Below are 21,882 nucleotides of genomic sequence, written 5' to 3' on the forward strand. Positions count from 1 at the left end.
AACATTACTGTCTACTTGACATTTGTAAATTTCACATTTCCAGTGCTCCCCTTATTATTGACTAGATCTACCCTTATCATCTCAGTATCTATGATACAAAGGAGGCTTGGTGGTCCAGTTGTTAAAGAAAGTAGCTTATTACCAGGAGGTTCCATGGTCAGCCACTGACTCACTGTGTGTAACCCTGAGCAAGTCACTTAACCTCCTTGTGCTCCGTCCTTCAGAGACATAAAGCCCAGGTCCTATTGGAAGTGACTCCGCAGCAGCAGTTGTGATACATAGTTCACCCACTAGTCTCTGTAAGTCACTTTGGATAGAAGTGTCTGCTAAATTACTACTAATAATAAAAGCCTAACCTGGATGCATTTCAGTATCTCTGCTAAAAGTCTAACCTGGATGCAGCTGAGTTATAACTATTAACTTGAACGATAACTATTTTTTAGCAATCTCTTTCTGCAATGAGATCCCATTTACCAGGGTGAAGTTGTGTGACTACACAAAGAGACAGTGTAGTGCAAGTATTCAATAAGATTGCTAGTTTGAGCGAGAGCAGCTACACTGGAGGATGATTACAGCCCTTTTATTTTTTATTTTATTTCTGATTCCCGTTGTTTTGTTTGTTTGCCTCCAGGTGGTGTTTTGTTAAAGTTCTCCAGTTAGAACATGTGAACATGTGACCAATCAGTGTGCCGCCTCAGTGACTGCTGTTGTATAATTAACAATAACGTTAGCATTACCGTTACACTGAGATGTACCGCAGCACTTCACAGTAGCGGATGGTGTGCAAGCCTCAGCACATGCCTTTGATACTGGAACATCTATAAAAGGAATACAACAAACGAGGTTAGGCACCAGACACCAGACACCCTTAGCAATCAATTGACATTGAATGTATTCTCATTGTTAAGGGGAACCTGGAAGGCACAACACCATTGCATGTAATGGAAGTAAATATAGAGCTCAATACCACCATCGTATGAACTCTTCATTAATCTCACAAGTGATTCCCACAGCCTGGGTGATATATCAACCCCTTATTAAAATACAGTGCAAAAAGGTCTATGATAAAGTGCCAAAGAGCAAATTACAGGTCTGGAAAACCACAGTTAACTATTGTATTAATTTTGTTGTTTATAGGTCAACTCAGAGTGTAATCATGAACCTGCAACCTTCAAGACTCTCAGTGTACTTCACAAATACCACAACATACATTTACTATGGAGTGGACCCACAGGCCCTTGTCCTTTAAATGTGCAGAGGAGGAACGAGCTGGTGACAGAGACACAGGTATCAGTCACCTTTCCCCTTGCGATCACAGCTTACCTGGTGCAGTGAGGGTATAACTGCTCTGACATAGTTTGTCAGTTGCAGCGCAGGCTGTTGCTGCACATTTAGGTTCGTCAGCTTCATTAGTACAAGTGTTGCAACTCAAGGCGTTTCCTGAAAGTCAAACAGAGGGGTTTAATGAATAGGTCTCCAGCAGCTCATTGCACTGCCATCCAGAATCAAAGGCATGGAGGGCTATTCAATTGAGCTAAACTGTGGTCGAACTGTAATGGCTAATTAAACTAGGAGCCTGATGCTTTGTGTGGCAAGATTAAGAAAGTCAAACCTCTTCCTGTAGAAATAACTATGTGAGCGGGGAGAAGGGCTGTCTTCATGATACAAACGAAGAGAGGATTTAGGGATTAGATCACTTGAATATTAATTTTAAACCCTAAAAAGGTCTTTAAGAACACCTTCGTAATATTCTGTCCTTGTTTCTCATTTTGTAACATAAATCTACATTGTCTCTCTTCAAAAATGTAATAAAAATATAATTAATAAAACATCCCATGGTGTTTTTAAACTATATACATATCAAAGATTAAAGTGAAAAAAAACATGCATAAGCAAACCAAAAATCTATCAATTTGGCTGATTTTAAAGCTGGGCTGGAACTATTTTATCAGTTAATAGCAGCCTTACCATTACAATATCCTGTTTTGCAGCAAGTTGTCCTCACGTTTTTGTCTGCTGTATTGTCAACAGCTTTGCAATCAGCTGCACAGGACTTAGTGACAACAGGCACTCCTGTAAGGTGGAGAAAAGCAAGGTTAGTGGTGACAGAACCAGCTAGTGCCAAATCAGTGATTCTGACAAATCAATAAGCAGTGCATTTATACAGAATCAAATCCTCTGTGACTCTACAGTACCATGTACATATTATGGATCCACTATACTGCTTTTATTTTTACATGTGCGACAATATTGCATGTTCTGGAAAAAAGAAAGTGTCCACTGAATGTTAATATGTGAGGCATAAGTTACTGAACAAAGTTATGTGTTCCGTTATTCTAAACAGGGCTCTACCATGCTTAATAATAGTCAGTTAATGATAAGAAATGTATGTATTTTAAATCTCTAAACTTGGGAAATGTGGCTGCAACGTATCAATGAAGCAGTGAGGTGTATGTGATTTTAGATTTGAGGATTACGAAAAGGATTGCTAGGAATGGACTCCTTAGACATGAACACAACTGCTCTCAATGGTCTCCTTTCACCAGCCGAATTCACAAGCACCAAACTGGAAACACAAAGAATAGAAACCCCAAATGAAGGAGAAGCGCTTACCTGCCCCGTTGAGTTTGTAGTCACTCTGGCAGAATGTTCCAGCCGCACATGGACTCGAAGTACAGGAACTTTCATCGGTTGTTTCAGCACATTGGAAGCAAATCAATTTATCTGTAAAACAAGCAAGACCTAGTTTAAACAATACGTTTGAGTTAGTAGGGGGCTTGGTGGTCCAGTGGTTAAAGATTCAATCCCAGCTCAGCCATCGAGTCACTCTGAGTGTGTGAGACCCTGAGCAAGTCTCTTAACCTCCTTGTGCTCCGACCTTCGGATGAGACTTAAAACAAGCGAGGTCCTATTGGAAGTGACTCTGCAGCAGCAGTTGTTGAGTCGCTTTGGATAAAAGCATCTGTTAAATGACTAATTAATAATAATATAGAGCTTTACAGATGTTTATAAAGATGAAAGTCTTAACAGGCACACATGGTTCCTTTCCTCTTATAAAGAACATCTTCAATCTCTATATCAGTTTAAAAATAAAACTACTTAATACATAAAACTTACAGACCCTACAACCGAATCCATTACACTAAAACACTCAATGGTGTGAAATTTAGAAAGAATGACATAAATATTTTAAGTACAAATGGCTTCAAATCCCATTTACTAAGAAGCAAGTGTAAATGCTCCCCATCAGTTAACAGAATAAATAATGGTACCGTTTATTAATAGCTATGTATTAATCTGACATTCTAGTGTATGCATTTCATTGGGGATTATCTGTGGTAATGGTACTTGAAAATTGAGGGAGCTCTTCATTCTGTTTTTTTTTATTTACAGCATTTAATCAACATTTTAAATAAATGCCATTTGACAGATTAAAGAGCTTTCATAGTTGTTTGAAGCAAGTTGTAAAAAAAAGTACTGACTGCTCTGTTTATATATGTACGTTTTACTATAAATATATATGCAGTCAAAAAAAATGTATTTGAACACCTGTAGTTTTGATTTTATTAAAAATATTACAATAGTATCTGTATTACCGTTACACAGTTCTCCCTGACAGCACTCATCTCGCGGGAAAGCTGTTGTTACAGTACAAGTTGATGCACATCCCTTGCTGACGGTGACACCTATCAATGAATGCAAAAAGAAAGTTAGTCATAATTCTATAACTATTATCTCATCAATTGACAAAGGGCTTTATTACTTTTGCCATTTCAAACATTGTATTAGAGAATAAAGACAGTGGGAAGCATATAATACAAAGTATTTTGGCTTGGATTTGTAGGTGGAGGTACATTTACAAAACAGCCCTGATTGTAGAGATCCATTTATCTGTCTTGAATACTATTGTTAGCTGATTGAATGGCGACTTGAATGTGGGAAACATTAGTGCAATGTAAACTTGACTCTTGTGATGGCTGCAAAGATGTTCTTGTGTTTATTTAGAAAGAAGCTGCTGGAAAAATCCATGTTAATCCCAACACTAAGTAGGAATGTACGAGAGAAAGAGAAGTGAGGTAAACTTGTTATATTCAGAGAAACCCGGCTCATAGGGATCATTACTTACCAGTTCCAGTTAGTTTGTAAGTGGTTTTACAGAACTTGTCACCGAACCCACAGACTGTTATATCTTTACACTTAGTTTCGTCTGTCAAGTCGGTGCAGGTGTAGCATTTCAAGAGGTCCACTGCAAAACAAGCCAGGGAGAGACAATGAATAAGGAAGGAGAGGCTGGGCTACGGCTGGCTCAAATAGACACATAGCTGATAGTGTTTCAACACATTTATCAATCTCTTCATAATGAAACATTTTTAAAGTCTTATTGATAAAACATTACTGTCTACCTGACATTTGTAAATGTGAACATTTCACTGCTCCCCTTATCATTGACTGTTACCCAGCCCATCTCATCTCAGTATCTCTGCTAAAAGTCTAACCTGGATGCAGCTGAGTTATAACTATTAACTTGAACGATAACTATTTTTTAGCAATCTCTTTCTGCAATGAGATCCCATTTACCAAGGTGAAGTTGTGTGACTACACAAAGAGACAGTGTAGTGCAAGTATTCAATAAGGTTTCTAGTTTGAGCGAGAGCAGCTACACTGGAGGATGATTACAGCCCTTTTATTTTTTATTTTATTTCTGATTCCCGTTGTTTTGTTTGTTTGCCTCCAGGTGGTGTTTTGTTAAAGTTCTCCAGTTAGAACATGTGAACATGTGACCAATCAGTGTGCCGCCTCAGTGACTGCTGTTGTATAATTAACAATAACGTTAGCATTACCGTTACACTGAGATGTACCGCAGCACTTCACAGTAGCGGATGGTGTGCAAACCCCAGCACATGCCTTTGATACTGGAATATCTATAAAAGGGATACAACAAACAAGGTTCAGCACCAGACACCCTTAGCAATCAATTGACATTGAATGTATTCTCATTGTCAAGGGGGTCCTGGAAGGCACAACACCACTGCATGTAATGGATGTAAATATAGAGCTCAATACCACCATCGTATGAACTCTTTATTAATCTCACAGGTGATTCCCACAGCCTGGGTGATATATCAACCCCTTATTAAAATACAGTCCAAAAAGGTCTGTGATAAAGTGCCATAAAGAGCAAATTACAGGTCTGGAAAACCACAGTTAACTATTGTATTAATTTTATTGTTTATAAGTCAACTCAGAGTGTAATCATGAACCTGCAACCTTCAAGACTCTCACTGTACTTCACAAATACCACAACATACATTTACTATGGAGTGGACCCACAGGCCCTTGTCCTTTAAATGTGCAGAGGAGGAACGAGCTGGTGACAGAGACACAGGTATCAGTCACCATTCCCCTTGCGATCACAGCTTACCTGGTGCAGTGAGGGTATAACTGCTCTGACATAGTTTGTCAGTTGGAGAGCAGGCTGTTGCTGCACATTTAGTTTCGTCAGCTTCATTAGTACAAGTGTTGCAACTCAAGGCGTTTCCTGAAAGACAAACACAAGGGTTTAATGAATAGGTCTCCAGCAGCTCATTGCACTGCCATCCAGAATCAAAGGCATGGAGGGCTATTCAATTGAGCTAAACTGTGGTCGATCTGTAATGGCTAATTAAACTAGGAGCCTGATGCTTTGTGTGGCAAGATTAAGAAAGTCAAACCTCTTCCTGTAGAAATAACTATGTGAGTGGGGAGAAAGGCTGTCTTCATAATACAAACGAAGAGAGGATTTAGGGATTAGATCACTTGAATATTAATTTTAAACCCCAAAAAGGGCTTTAAGAACACCTTAGTAATATTGTGTCCTCGTTTCTCATTTTGTAACATAAATTTACATTGTCTCTCTTCAAAAATGTAATAAAAATATAATTAATAAAACATCCCATGGTGTATTTTAAACTATATACATATCCGAGATTAATGTGAAAAGAAAACATACACAAGCAAACCAAAAATGTATCAATTTGGCTGATTTTAAAGCTGGGATAGAACTATTTTAAAAGTTAATAGCAGGCTTACCATTACAATATCCCGTTTTGCAGCAAGTTGTCCTCACGTTTTTGTCTGCTGTATTGTCAACAGCTTTGCAATCAGCTGCACAGGACTTAGTGACAACAGGCACTCCTGTAAGGTGGAGAAAAGCAAGGTTAGTGTTGACAGAACCAGCTAGTGCCAAATCAGTGATTCTTACAAATAAATAAGCAGGGCATTTATACAGAATCAAATCCTCGGTGACTCTACAGTACCATGTACATATTATGGTTCCACTATACTGCATTTACGTTTCCATGTGGGACAATATTCCATGCTCTGGAAAAAAAGAAAGTGTCCACTGAAAGTTAATATGTGAGGCATAAGTTACTGTACAAAGTTATGTGTTCTGTTACTCTAAACAGGGTTCTACCATGCTTAATAACAGTCAGTTAATGATAAGACATTTATGTATTCTGAATCTCTAAACATGGGAAATGTGGGTGCAAAGTAGCAATGAAGCAGTGAGGTGTATGTAATGTTCGATTTGAGGATTACGAAATGGATTGCTAGGAATGCACTCCTTAGTCATGACCATAACTGCTCTCAACGGTCTCCTTTCACCAGCCGAATTCACAAGCACGAAACTGGAAACACAAAGAATAGAAACCCCAAATGATGGAGAAGTGCTTACCTGCCCCGTTGAGTTTGTAGTCACTCTGGCAGAATGTTCCAGCTGCACATAAGTACAGGAACTTTCATCGATTGTTTCAGCACATTGGAAGCAAGTCAATTTATCTGTAAAACAAACAAGACCTAGTTTAAACAATACATTTGACTTAGTAGGTGGCTTGGTGGTTTAGTGGTTAAAGGTTCAATCCCCGCTCAGCCATCGAGTCCCTCTGAGCGTGTGTGACCTTGAGCAAGTCTCTTAACCTCGTGGTGCTCCGACCATCGGATGAGACGTAAAACAAGCGAGGTCCTATTGGAAGTGACTCTGCAGCAGCAGTTGTTGAGTCGCATTGGATAAAAACATCTGTTAAATGACTAATTCATAAAAGAGCTTTACAGATGTTTATAAAGATGAAAGTCTTAACAGGCACATATGGTTCCTTTCCTCTTATAAAGAACATCTTCAATCTCTATATCAGTTTAAAAATAAAGCTACTTAATACATAAAACTTACAGACCCTACAACCGAATCCATTACACTACAACACTCAATGGTGTGAAATTTCGAAACAATCAAATAAATATCTTAAGTACAAATGGCTTCAAATCCCATTTACTAAGAAGCAAATTGTAAATGCTCCCCATCAGGTAAGAGAATAAATAATGGTACCGTTTATTAATAACTATGTATTAATCTGACATTCTAGTGCATGCGTTTCATTGGGGATTATCTGTGGTAACAGTACTTGAGAAATAAGACTCATGAATAACAGAGGTTTTAGAAATGACTATTTAGTCAGGTAACCAGCTGAATCCCTTAACCACTGCTAACAGCTAATTTGACAGGTCCTTTTGTAAACTATTGAAATCAATAATGTGGTGTGCATTTTACAGGAAACCCTACAGAGCTGATATTTTCAACATGAGCATATTATTATTATTATTATTATTATTATTATTATTATTATTATTAATTAATTACAGAATATATTGTATTTCTTGCTCTTATTGTATTACTTGTATTGTAACAATTGAAATGTATTTGCTTACGATTGTAAGTCGCCCTGGATAAGGGCGTCTGCTAAGAAATAAATAATAATAATAATATATTATATATATATATATATATATATATATATATATATATATATATATATATATATATATATATATATATATATAATAAATAATAATAATAATACTATATTATATATATATATATATATATACATATATATATATATATATATATATGACAATGTATATTATGTTTCAAACCTGTCGCATCACCTCTGTGTCGCTTCTTGTGTATGGTCATGTCGTTTCAAAAGTCTCTCATTGGCAATTTAAAAATCACATTGCGTCTGTGGTGTGGTGCTCGCGAGACTTCAACAGTGAGCTTTCTACTATAACTAAAGGCTGTACCAAGCGATCATTTATTAACAGCTGGGTTCTGCTGGAAGTTACCCTGTCAAGCTAGTTTGACCAAATAGATACAAAATAAAATTGAGGGGTTTAGAGACCTCTTCATTCAGTTGTTTTTTTTACAGCATTTAATCAACATTTAAAATGATTGCCATTTGACTCATAAAAGTGCTTTCATAGTTGTTTTAAGCAAGGTGTAAAAAAAAGTACTGACTGCTCTGTTTATATATGTGCGTTTTACAATAAATATATATGCAGTCAAAAAAAATGTATTTGAACACCTGTAGTTTTGATTTTATTAACAATATTACAATAGTATCTGTATTACCGTTACACAGTTCTCCCTGACAGCACTCATCTCGCGGGAAAGCTGTTGTTACAGTACAAGTTGATGCACATCCCTTGCTGACGGTGACACCTATCAATGAATGCAAAAAGAAAGTTAGTCATAATTCTATAACTATTATCTCATCAATTGACACAGGGCTTTATTACTTTTGCCATTTCAAACATTTTATTGGAGAATAAAAACAATGGGAAGCACGTAATAAAAAGTGTTTTAGCTTGGATTTGTAGGTGGAGGTACATTTACAAAACAGCCCTGATTCTAGAGATCCATTTATCTGTCTTGAATACTATTGTTAGCTGATTGAATGGCGACTTGAATGTGGGAAACATTAGTGCAATGTAAACTTGACTTTTGTGATGACTGCAAAGATGTTCTTGTCTTTATTTAGAAAGAAGCTGCTGGAAAAATCCATGTTTTACCAACACTAAGTAGGAATGGACGAGAGAGAGAAGCGAGGTAATATTGTTATATTCAGAGAAACCCGGCTCATAGGGATCATTACTTACCAGTTCCAGTTAGTTTGTAAGTGGTTTTACAGAACTTGTCACCGTACCCACAGACTGTTATATCTTTACACTTAGTTTCGTCTGTCAAGTCGGTGCAGGTGTAGCATTTCAAGAGGTCCACTGCAAAACAAGCCAGGGAGAGACAATGAATAAGGAAGGAGAGGCTGGGCTACGGCTGGCGCAAATAGACACATAGCTGATAGTGTTTCAACATGTTTATCAATCTCTTCATAATGAAACATTGATAAAGACCTATTGATAAAACATTACTGTCTACTTGATATTTGTAAGTTTCACATTTCCAGTGCTCCCCTTATTATTGACTAGATCTACCCTTATCATCTCAGTATCTATGATACAAAGGAGGCTTGGTTGTCCAGTTGTTAAAGAAAGTAGCTTATTACCAGGAGGTTCCCGGCTCAACCACTGACTCGCTGTGTGTAACCCTGAGCAAGTCACTTAACCTGCTTGTGCTCCGTCCTTCAGAGACGTAAAGCCCAGGTCCTATTGGAAGTGACTCTGCAGCAGCAGTTGTGATGCATAGTTCACCCACTAGTCTCTGTAAGTCGCTTTGGATACAAGTTTCTGCTAAATTACTACTAATAATAAAAGCCTAACCTGGATGCAGCTGACTTGTGGGTGGGATGGGATGACTTTTGTGGCTTGTAACTTGAACCATAACTATTTAACTATCTTTTTCTGTAATGAGCTACCGTTTACAGTGTGCCGCCTCAGTGACTGCCGTTGTATAATTAACAATAACGTTAGCATTACCGTTACACTGAGATGTACCGCAGCACTTCACAGTAGCGGATGGTGTGCAAACCGCAGCACATGCTTTTGATACTGGAACATCTATAAAAGTGATACAACAAACGAGGTTAGGCACAAGACACCCTTAGCAATCAATTGACATTGAATGTATTCTCATTGTCAAGGGGGTCCTGGAAGGCACAACACCATTGCATATAATGGATGTGAATATAGATCTCAATACCACCATTGTATGAACTCTTTATTAATCTCACAGGTGATTCCCACAGCCCGGGTGATATATCAACCCCTTATTAAAATACAGTGCGAAAAGGCTTGTGATAAAGTGCCATAAAGAGCAAATTACAGGTCTGGAAAACCACAGTTAACTATTGTATTAATTTTGTTGTTTATAAATCACTTTGCTTATCATGTTCTGTCATGCATCGCAATGTGTGACTTTTTAAAAAAACTCCAAAGTTAAAAGCACCCCCTGTAGCCTCTACTGAGCTCTGAAACAGGTCCTCTCTCTCAGTACTCAGACTGTAATCATGAACCTGCAACCTTCAAGACTCTCAGTGTACTTCACAAATACCACAACATACATTTACTATGGAGTGGACCCACAGGCCCTTGTCCGTTTAAATGTGCAGAGGAGGAACGAGCTGGCGACAGAGACACAGGTATCAGTCACCTTTCCCCTTGTGATCACAGCTTACCTGGTGCAGTGAGGGTATAAGTGCTCTGACATAGTTTGTCAGTTGGAGAGCAGGCTGTTGCTGCACATTTAGTTTCGTCAGCTTCATTAGTACAAGTGTTGCAACTCAAGGCGTTTCCTGAAAGACAAACACAAGGGTTTAATGAATAGGTCTCCAGCAGCTCATTGCACTGCCATCCAGAATCAAAGGCATGGAGGGCTATTCAACTGAGCTAAACTGTGGTCGATCTGTAATGGCTAATTAAACTAGGAGCCTGATGCTTTGTGTGGCAAGATTAAGAAAGTCAAACCTCTTCCTGTAGAAATAACTATGTGAGTGGGGAGAAAGTCTGTCTTCATAATACAAACGAAGAGAGGATTTAGGGATTAGATCACTTGAATATTAATTTTAAAACACAAAAAGGGCTTTAAGAACACCTTAGTAATATTGTGTCCTCGTTTCTCATTTTGTAACATAAATTTACATTGTCTCTCTTCAAAAATGTAATAAAAATATAATTAATAAAACATCCCATGGTGTATTTTAAACTATATACATATCCGAGATTAATGTGAAAAGAAAACATACACAAGCAAACCAAAAATGTATCAATTTGGCTGATTTTAAAGCTGGGATGGAACTATTTTAAAAGTTAATAGCAGGCTTACCATTACAAAATCCCGTTTTGCAGCAAGTTGTCCTCACGTTTTTGTCTGCTGTATTGTCAACAGCTTTGCAATCAGCTGTACAGGACTTTGTGACAACAGGCACTCCTGTAAGGTGGAGAAAAGCAAGGTTAGTGTTGACAGAACCAGCTAGTGCCAAATCAGTGATTCTTACAAATAAATAAGCAGGGCATTTATACAGAATCAAATCCTCGGTGACTCTACAGTACCATGTACATATTATGGTTCCACTATACTGCATTTACGTTTCCATGTGGGACAATATTGCATGCTTGTGGAAAAAGAAAGTGTCCACTGGAAGTTACTTTGTGAGGCATAATTTACTGTACAATGTTATGTGTTCCGTTATTCTAAAACAGGGCTCTACCATGCTTAATAATAGTCAGTTAATGATAAGACATTTATGTATTTTAAATCTCTAAACATGGGAAATGTGGCTGCAAAGTAGCAATGAAGCAGTGAGGTGTATGTAACGTTAGATTTGAGGATTACGAAAAGGATTGCTAGGAATGGACTCCTTAGACATGAACACAACTGATCTCAACGGTCTCCTTTCAGCAGCCGAATTCACAAGCACCAAACTGGAATCACAAAGAATAGAAACCCCAAATGAAGGAGAAGCGCTTACCTGCCCCGTTGAGTTTGTAGTCACTCTTGCAGAATGCTTCAGCTGCACATGGACTCGAAGTACAGGAACTTTCATCGGTTGTTTCAGCACATTGGAAGCAAATCAATTTATCTGTAAAACAAGCAAGACCTAGTTTAAACAATACGTTTGAGTTAGTAGGGGGCTTGGTGGTCCAGTGGTTAAAGAGTCAATCCCAGCTCAGCCATCGAGTCACTCTGAGTGTGTGAGACCCTGAGCAAGTCTCTTAACCTCTTTGTGCTCCGTCCTTCGGAATAGACGTAAAACAGACGAGGTCCGATTGGAAGTGACTCTGCAGCAGCAGTTGTTGAGTTGCTTTGGATAAAAGCATCTGTTAAATGACTAATTAATAATAATATAGAGCTTTACAGATGTTTATAAAGATGAAAGTCTTAACAGACACACATGGTTCCTTTCATTTAATAAAGAACATCTTCAATCTCTATATCAGTTTAAAAATAAAACTACTTAATACATAAAACTTACAGTCCCTACAACCGAATCCATTACACTACAACACTCAATGGTGTGAAATTTCGAAACAATCAAATAAATATCTTAAGTACAAATGACTTCAAATCCCATTTACTAAGAAGCAATTGTAAATGCTCCCCATCAAGTAAGAGAATAAATACCATTTATTAATAACTATGTATTAATCTGACACTCTAGTGCATGCATTTAAATGGGGATTATCTGTGGTAACGGTAGTTGAGAAATCAGACTCATGAATAACAGTTAGTCAGGTAACCAGCTGAATCCCTTAACCACTGCTAACAGCTAATTTGACAGGTCCTTTTGTAAACTATTGAAATCAATAATGTGTTGTGCATTTTACAGGAAACGCTACAGAGCTGATATTTTCAACGTGAGCATATTATTATTATTATTATTATTATTATTATTATTATTATTATTATTATTATTAAATTAATTAATTACAGTATATACAGTACTGTGCAAAAGTTTTAGGCAGGTGTGAAAAAATACTGTAAAGTAAGAATGCTTTCAAAAATAGACATGTTAATAGATTATATTTATCAATTAACTAAATGCAAAGTGAGTGAACAGAAGAAAAATCTAAATACAATCCATATTTGGTGTGACCACCCTTTGCCTTCAAAACAGCATCAATTCTTCTAGGTACACTTGCATAAAGTCAGGGATTTTGTAGGCATATAGTCAAGTGTATGATTAAACAATTATACCAAACAGGTGCTAATGATCGTCAATTCAATATGTAGGTTGAAACACAATCATTAACTGAAACAGAAACAGCTGTGTAGGAGGAATAAAACTGGGTGAGGAACAGCCAAACTCAGCTAACAAGGTGAGGTTGCTGAAGACAGTTTACTATCAAAAGTCATACACCATGGCAAGACTGAGCACAGCAGCAAGACACAAGGTAGTTATACTGCATCAGCAAGGTCTCTCCCAGGCAGAAATTTCAAGGCAGACAGGCAGAAATTTCAAGGTTTACAGATGTGCTGTCCAAGCTCTTTTGAAGAAGCACAAAGAAACGGGCAACGTTGAGGACCGTAGACGCAGTGGTCGGCCAAGGAAACTTACTGCAGCAGATGAAAGACACATCATGCTTAGTTCCCTTCGCAATCGGAAGATGTCCAGCAGTGCCATCAGCTCAGAATTGGCAGAAAACAGTGGGACCCTGGTACACCCATCTACTGTCCGGAGAAGTCTGGTCAGAAGTGGCCTTCATGGAAGACTTGCGGCCAAAAAGCCATACCTCCGACGTGGAAACAAGGCCAAGCGACTCAACTATGCACGAAAACACAGGAACTGGGGTGCAGAAAAATGGCAGCAGGTGCTCTGGACTGATGAGTCAAAATTTGAAATATTTGGCTGTAGCAGAAGGCAGTTTGTTCGCCGAAGGGCTGGAGAGCAGTACACGAATGAGTGTCTGCAGGCAACAGTGAAGAATGGTGGAGGTTCCTTGCAAGTTTGGGGCTGCATTTCTGCAAATGGAGTTGGGGATTTGGTCAGAATTAATGGTCTCCTCAATGCTGAGAAGTACAGGCAGATACTTATCCATCATGCAATACCATCAGGGAGGCATCTGATTGGCCCCAAATTTATTCTGCAGCATGACAACGACTCCAAACATACAGCGAAAGTCATTAAGAACTATCGTCAGCGTAAAGAAGAACAAGGAGTCCTGGAAGTGATGGTATGGCCCCCACAGAGCCCTGATCTCAACATCATCGACTCTGTCTGGGATTACATGAAGAGAGAGAAGCAACTGAGGCTGCCTAAATCCACAGAAGAACTGTGGTTATTTCTCCAAGATGTTTGGGCCAACCTACCTGCCGAGTTCCTTCAAAAACTGTGTGCAAGTGTACCTAGAAGAATTGATGCTGTTTTGAAGGCAAAGGGTGGTCACACCAAATATTGATTTGATGTAGATTTTTCTTCTGTTCACTCACTTTGCATTTTGTTAATTGATAAATATAAACCATTAACATGTCTATTTTTGAAAGCATTCTTACTTTACAGCATTTTTTCACACCTGCCTAAAACTTTTGCACAGTACTGTATATATATATATATATATATATATATATATATATACAAAATAAAATTGAGGGGTTTAGAGACCTCTTCATTCAGTTTTTTTTACAGCATTTAATCAACATTAAAAATGATTGCCATTTGACTCATAAAAGTGCTTTCATAGTTGTTTTAAGCAAGGTGTAAAAAAAAGTACTGACTGCTCTGTTTATATATGTACGTTTTACAATAAATATATATGCAGTCAAAAAAATGTATTAGAACACCCCGTTGCTTCTGTAGTTTTGATTTGGTGGTAGCTGTTAGTGATTTTATTAACAATATTACAATAGTATCTGTATTACCGTTACACAGTTTTCCCTGACAGCACTCATCTCGCGGGAAAGCTGTTGTTACAGTACAAGTTGATGCACATCCCTTGCTGACGGTGACATCTACCAATGAATCCAAAAAGAAAGTTAGTCATAATTCTATAACTATTATCTCATCAATTGACACAGGGCTTTATTACTCTTGCCATTTCAAACATCGTATTAGAGAATAAAGACAGTGGGAAGCATGTAATAAAAAGTATTTTAGCTTGGATTTGTAGGTGGAGGTACATTTACAAAACAGCCCTGATTGTAGAGATCCATTTATCTGTCTTGAATACTATTGTTAGCTGATTGAATGGCGACTTGAATGTGGGAAACATTAGTGCAATGTAAACTTGACTCTTGTGATGGCTGCAAAGATGTTCTTGTGTTTATTTAGAAAGAAGCTGCTGGAAAAATCTATGTTAATCCCAACACTAAGTAGGAATGGACAAGAGAGAGAAGCGAGGTAATATTGTTATATTCAGAGAAACCCGGCTCATAGGGATCATTACTTACCAGTTCCAGTTAGTTTGTAAGTGGTTTTACAGAACTTGTCACCGTACCCACAGACTGTTATATCTTTACACTTAGTTTCGTCTGTCAAGTCAGTGCAGGTGAAGCATTTCAAGAGGTCCACTGCAAAACAAGCCAGGGAGAGCCAATGAATAAGGAAGGAGAGGCTGGGCTACGGCTGGCTCAAATAGACACATACCTGATAGTGATTCAACACGTTTATCAATCTCTTCAAAATGAAACATTGATAAAGACCTATTGATAAAACATAACTGTCTACTTGACATTTGTAAGTTTCAAATGTATCGCTAATGGCTAATTAAACTAGGAGCCTGATGATTTGTGTGGCAAGATTAAGAAAGTCAAACCTCTTCCTGTAGAAATAACTATGTGAGCGAGGAGAAGGGCTGTCTTCATGATACAAACGAAGAGAGGAATTAGGGATTAGATCACTTGAATATTAATTTTAAACCCCAAAAAGGTCTTTAAGAACACCTTCGTAATATTGTGTCCTTGTTTCTCATTTTGTAACATAAACCTACATTGTCTCGCTTCAAAAATGTAATAAAAATATAATTAATAAAACATCCCATTGTGTTTTTAAACTATATACATATCCGAGATTAAAGTGAAAAAAACATGCATAAGCAAACCAAAAATGTATCACTTTGGTGGATTTTAAGCTGGGATGGAACTATTTTATCAGTTAATAGCAGCCTTACCATTACAATATCCTGTTTTGCAGCAAGTTGTCCACACGTTTTTGTCTGCTGTATTGTCAACAGCTTTGCAATCAGCTGCACAGGACTTAGTGACAACAGGCACTCCTGTAAAGTGGAGAAAAGCAAGGTTAGTGGTGACAGAACCAGCTGGTGCCAAATCAGTGATTCTGACAAATCAATAAGCAGGGCATTTATACAGAATCAAATCCTCGGTGACTCTAACATGTACATATTATGGTTCCACTGTACTGCTTTAATTTTCCATGTGGGACAATATTCCATGCTTGTGGAAAAAGAAAGTGTCCACTGGAAGTTAATATGTGAGGCATAAGTTACTGTACAAAGTTATGTGTTCCGTTATTCTAAAACAGGGTTCTACCATGCTTAATAATAGTCAGTTAATGATAAGAAAGTTATGTATTTTTGTGGCGTAGTGTCCCGCCCCTATGTATTATTATTGGTATTGTTGTTTACGGTGCGGATAAAAGCGCTGTGTCTTTTATTATTATTTTTAAAAACCCTGTGAGGATGCATGACTGATCAGCTACTGATTATTTAACTAGCTGACAGTCATGCATCCTTACCAAACGCATGCAGACTGTGGCCGAGGGGTAGTAAGATAATTAACAGCTAGTTAACCCCTCGGCCAGAGTATAAGAACCGGCAACTGTCCGTTCTGCAGGGGAGTGTAAAGAGGAGAGTACGGGAGAGCGGAGAGAGAGAGGGCGAGAGCATATAAAATTAACAATTGCTATATTTAAAAATATACTTGTTTCTGTTTGTTTGGCCATCGCGCCTTTTTGCTTTGTATTTTGTTCATTGTTAAAATCTTTTGTTTTTGTTTATTTGATGAATTAAACACGCTGAATGCAATAGCATTCAGCTTCACCCGCCCATCCATTGTTTTGGTTTCAGTTACTTCCTGGTCCGTGACGTCACCACACCTCACCACTGCGAGCCAGCCTGCCACAATTTTAAATCTCTAAACATGGGAAATGTGGCTGCAAAGTAGCAATGAAGCAGTGAGGTGTATGTGATGTTAGATTTGAGGATTACGAAAAGGATTGCTAGGAATGGACTCCTGAGTCATGAACACAACTGCTCTCAATGGTCTCCTTTCACCAGCTGGAATTCACAAGCACCAAACTGGAAACACAAAGAATAGAAACCCCAAATGAAGGAGAAGCGCTTACCTGCCCCGTTGAGTTTGTAGTCACTCTTGCAGAATGCTTCAGCTGCACATGGACTCGAAGTACAGGAACTTTCATCGGTTGTTTCAGCACATTGGAAGCAAATCAATTTATCTGTAAAACAAGCAAGACCTAGTTTAAACAATACGTTTGACTTAGTAGGTGGCTTGGTGGTCTAGTGGTTAAAGATTCAATCCCAGCTCAGCCATCGAGTCACTCTGAGTGTGTGTGACCCTGAGCAAGTCTCTTAACCTCCTTGTGCTCTGTCCTTCGGATGAGACGTAAAACAAGCGAGGTCCTATTGGAAGTGACTCTGCAGCAGCAGTTGATGAGTCGCTTTGGATAAAAGCATCTGTTAAATGACTAATTCATAATAATATAGAGCTTTACAGATGTTTATAAAGATGAAAGTCTTAACAGGCACACATGATTCCTTTCCTCTTATAAAGAACATCTTCAATCTCTATATCAGTTTAAAAATAGAACTACTTAATACATAAAACTTACAGTCCCTACAACTGAATCCATTACACTACAACACTCAATGGTGTGAAATTTAGAAAGAATCACATAAATATCTTAAGTACAAATGGCTTCAAATCCCTTTTACTAAGAAGCAAGTGTAAATGCTCCCCATCAGGTAAGAGAATAAATAATGGTACCGTTTATTAATAACTATGTATTAATCTGACATTCTAGTGCATACATTTCATTGGGGATTATCTGAGGTAACGGTACTTGAGAAATAAGTCTCATGAATAACAGAGGTTTTAGAAATGAATAGTTAGTCAGGTAACCAGCTGAATCCCTTAACCACTGCTAACAGCTAATTTGACAGGTCATTTTGTAAACTATTGAAATCAATATGTGTTGTGCATTTTACAGGAAACCCTACAGAGCTGATATTTTCAACGTGAGCATATTATCATTATTATTATTATTATTATTATTATTATTATTATTGTTATTATTATTAAATTAATTAATTACAGTATGTATATATATATATATATATATATATATATGACAAACTATAGTATGTTTTCAAACCTGTTTCATCGCCTCCGTGTCGCTTCTTGTGTATGGTCATGTCGTTTCAAAAGTCTCTCATTGGCAATTTAAAAATCACATCGCGTCTGTGGTGTGGTGCTCGCGAGACTTCAACAGTGAGCTTTCTAATATAACTAAAGGCTGTACCAAGCGATCATTTATTAACAGCTGGGTTCTGCTGGAAGTTACCCTGTCAAGCTAGTTTTACCAAATAGATACAAAATAAAATTGAGGGGTTTAGTGACCTCATCATTCAGTTGTTTTTTTTTACAGCATTTAATCAACATTTAAAATGATTGCCATTTGTCTCATAAAAGTGCTTTCATAGTTGTTTTAAGCAAGGTGTAAAAAAAAGTACTGACTGCTCTGTTTATATATGTACGTTTTACAATAAATATATATGCTGTCAAAAAAATGTTAGAACACCCCGTTGCTTCTGTAGTTTTGATTTGTTGGTAGCTGTTAGTGATTTTATTAACAATATTACAATAGTATCTGTATTACCGTTACACAGTTCTCCCTGACAGCACTCATCTCGCGGGAAAGCTGTTGTTACAGTACAAGTTGATGCACATCCCTTGCTGACGGTGACACCTATCAATGAATCCAAAAAGAAAGTTAGTCATAATTCTATAACTATTATCTCATCAATTGACACAGGGCTTTATTACTTTTGCCATTTCAAACATTGTATTAGAGAATAAAGACAGTGGGAAGCATGTAATACAAAGTATTTTGGCTTGGATTTGTAGGTGGAGGTACATTTACAAAACAGCCCTGATTGTAGAGATCCATTTATCTGTCTTGAATACTATTGTTAGCTGATTGAATGGCGACTTTAATGTGGGAAACATTAGTGCAATGTAAACTTGACTCTTGTGATGGCTGCAAAGATGTTCTTGTCTTTATTTAGAAAGAAGCTGCTGGAAAAATCCATGTTAATGCCAACACTAAGTAGGAATGTACGAGAGAAAGAGAAGTGAGGTAAATTTGTTATATTCAGAGAAACCCGGCCCATAGGGATCATTACTTACCAGTTCCAGTTAGTTTGTAAGTGGTTTTACAGAACTTGTCACCGTACCCACAGACTGTTATATCTTTACAATTAGATTCATCTGTCAAGTCAGTGCAGGTGTAGCATTTCAAGAGGTCCACTGCAAAACAAGCCAGGGAGAGCCAATGAATAAGGAAGGAGAGGTTGGGCTACGGCTGGCTCAAATAGACACATACCTGATAGTGTTTCAACACGTTTATCAATCTCTTCAAAATGAAACATTGATAAAGTCTTATTGATAAAACATTACTGTCTACCTGACATTTGTAAATGTGAACATTTCACTGCTCCCCTTATCATTGACTGTTACCCAGCCCATCTCATCTCAGTATCTCTGCTAAAAGCCTAACCCGGATGCATCTGAGTTGTAACTATTAACTTGAACGATAACTATTTTTTAGCAATCTCTTTCTGCAATGAGATGCCATTTACCAGGGTGAAGTTGTGTGACTACACAAAGAGACAGTGTAGTGCAAGGATTCAATAAGGTTTCTAGTTTGAGCGAGAGCAGCTACACTGGAGGATGATTACAGCCCTTTTATTTTTTATTTTATTTCTGATTCCCGTTGTTTTGTTTGTTTGCCTCCAGGTGGTGTTTTGTTAAAGTTCTCCAGTTAGAACATGTGAACATGTGACCAATCAGTGTGCCGCCTCAGTGACTGCTGTTGTATAATATACACAATAACGTTAGCATTACCGTTACACTGAGATGTACCGCAGCACTTCACAGTAGCGGATGGTGTGCAAGCCCCAGCACATGCCTTTGATACTGGAACATCTATAAAAGGAATACAACAAACGAGGTTAGGCACCAGACACCCTTAGCAATCAATTGACATTTAATGTATTTTCATTGTCAAGGGGTCCTGGAAGTCACAACACCATTGCACATAATGGATGTAAATATTTTGCTGTTTATAAATCACTTTGCTTATCATATTCTGTCATGCATCGCAATGTGTGACTTTTTAAAAAAACTCCAAAGTTAAAAGCACCCCCTGTAGCCTCTATTGAGCTCTGAAACAGGTCCTCTCTCTCAGTACTCAGAGTGTAATCATGAATCTGCAACCTTTAAGACACAACATACATTTACTATGGAGTGGACCCACAGGCTCTTGTCCTTTAAATGTGCAGAGGAGGAACGAGCTGGTGACAGAGACACAGGTATCAGTCACCTTTCCCCTTGTGATCACAGCTTACCTGGTGCAGTGAGGGTGTAACTGCTCTGACATAGTTTGTCAGTTGTAGCGCAGGCTGTTGCTGCACATTTAGTTTCGTCAGCTTCATTAGTACAAGTGTTGCAACTCAAGGCTTTTCCTGAAAGTCAAACACAGGGGTTTAATGAATAGGTCTCCAGCAGCTCATTGCACTGCCATCTAGAATCAAAGGCATGGAGGGCTATTCAAATGAGCTAAACTGTGGTCGAACTGTAATGGCTAATTAAAATAGGAGCCTGATGCTTTGTGTGGCAAGATTAAGAAAGTCAAACCTCTTCCTGTAGAAATAACTATGTGAGCGAGGAGAAGGGCTGTCTTCATGATACAAACGAAGAGAGGATTTAGGGATTAGATCACTTGAATATTAATTTTAAACCCTAAAAAGGTCTTTAAGAACACCTTCGTAATATTGTGTCCTTGTTTCTCATTTTGTAACATAAATCTACATTGTCTCTCTTCAAAAATGTAATAAAAATATAATTAATAAAACATCCCATGGTGTTTTTAAACTATATACATATCAAAGATTAAAGTGAAAAAAAAACATGCATAAGCAAACCAAAAATCTATCAATTTGGCGGATTTTAAAGCTGGGCTGGAACTATTTTATCAGTTAATAGCAGCCTTACCATTACAATATCCTGTTTTGCAGCAAGTTGTCCTCACGTTTTTGTCTGCTGTATTGTCAACAGCTTTGCAATCAGCTGCACAGGACTTAGTGACAACAGGCACTCCTGTAAAGTGGAGAAAAGCAAGGTTAGTGGTGACAGAACCAGCTAGTGCCAAATCAGTGATTCTGACAAATCAATAAGCAGGGCATTTATACAGAATGAAATCCTCTGTGACTCTACAGTACCATGTACATATTATGGTTCCACTATACTACTTTTAATTTTCCATGTGGGACAATATTCCATGCTTTGGAAAAAAGAAAGTGTCCACTGAAAGTTAATATGTGAGGCATAAGATACTGTACAAAGTTATGTGTTACGTTATTCTAAACAGGGCTCTACCCTGCTTAATAATAGTCAGTTAATGATAAGAAAGTTATGTATTTTTAAATCTCTAAACATGGGAAACGTGGCTGCAAAGTAGCAATGAAGCAGTGAGGTGTATGTAATGTTAGATTTGAGGATTACGAAAAGGATTGCTAGGAATGGACTCCTTAGACATGAACACAAATGCTCTCAACGGTCTCCTTTCACTGCCGGATTTCACAAGCACCAAACTGGAAACACAAAGAATAGAAACCCCAAATGAAGGAGAAGCGTTTACCTGCCCCGTTCAGTTTGTAGTCACTCTTGCAGAATGCTTCAGCTGCACATAAACTTGGATAACAGGAACTTCCATCAGTTGTTTCAGCACATGTGAAGCAAATCAATTTCTCTGTAAAACCACCAAGACGTATCAAACAAAGCTGTGGGGATTTATCATTCTCAAATAAAAGGGTAGACAGGGTTATTGGAGGGGGTTCTGCTAAACTTAAATCATTTACAAA

General features: G+C 37.8%; 1 protein-coding gene and 2 long non-coding RNA genes across 4 annotated transcripts in view; all 3 read right to left on the reverse strand.

Annotated features, from left to right (window-relative positions):
- LOC131723305 (keratin-associated protein 4-3-like) overlaps positions 1 to 21,882 on the reverse strand; it is a 115,523-nt gene that overhangs the window by 84,524 nt on the left and 9,117 nt on the right. The window lies entirely within an intron of this gene.
- LOC131723308 (uncharacterized) lies at positions 2,622 to 6,171 on the reverse strand. Its single transcript, XR_009320222.1, has 6 exons — positions 6,070 to 6,171; positions 5,423 to 5,539; positions 4,842 to 4,922; positions 4,127 to 4,246; positions 3,597 to 3,686; positions 2,622 to 2,724 (listed from the first exon to the last, which is right to left on the reverse strand). It is a non-coding gene; the product is annotated as an uncharacterized LOC131723308 (long non-coding RNA).
- On the reverse strand, positions 8,438 to 9,817 carry LOC131723309 (uncharacterized). The gene is made up of 3 exons (XR_009320223.1): positions 9,748 to 9,817; positions 8,974 to 9,093; positions 8,438 to 8,536 (listed from the first exon to the last, which is right to left on the reverse strand). It is a non-coding gene; the product is annotated as an uncharacterized LOC131723309 (long non-coding RNA).

The sequence above is a fragment of the Acipenser ruthenus genome, chromosome 54, assembly GCF_902713425.1.
Source record: "Acipenser ruthenus chromosome 54, fAciRut3.2 maternal haplotype, whole genome shotgun sequence".
Lineage (NCBI taxonomy): Eukaryota > Metazoa > Chordata > Actinopteri > Acipenseriformes > Acipenseridae > Acipenser > Acipenser ruthenus.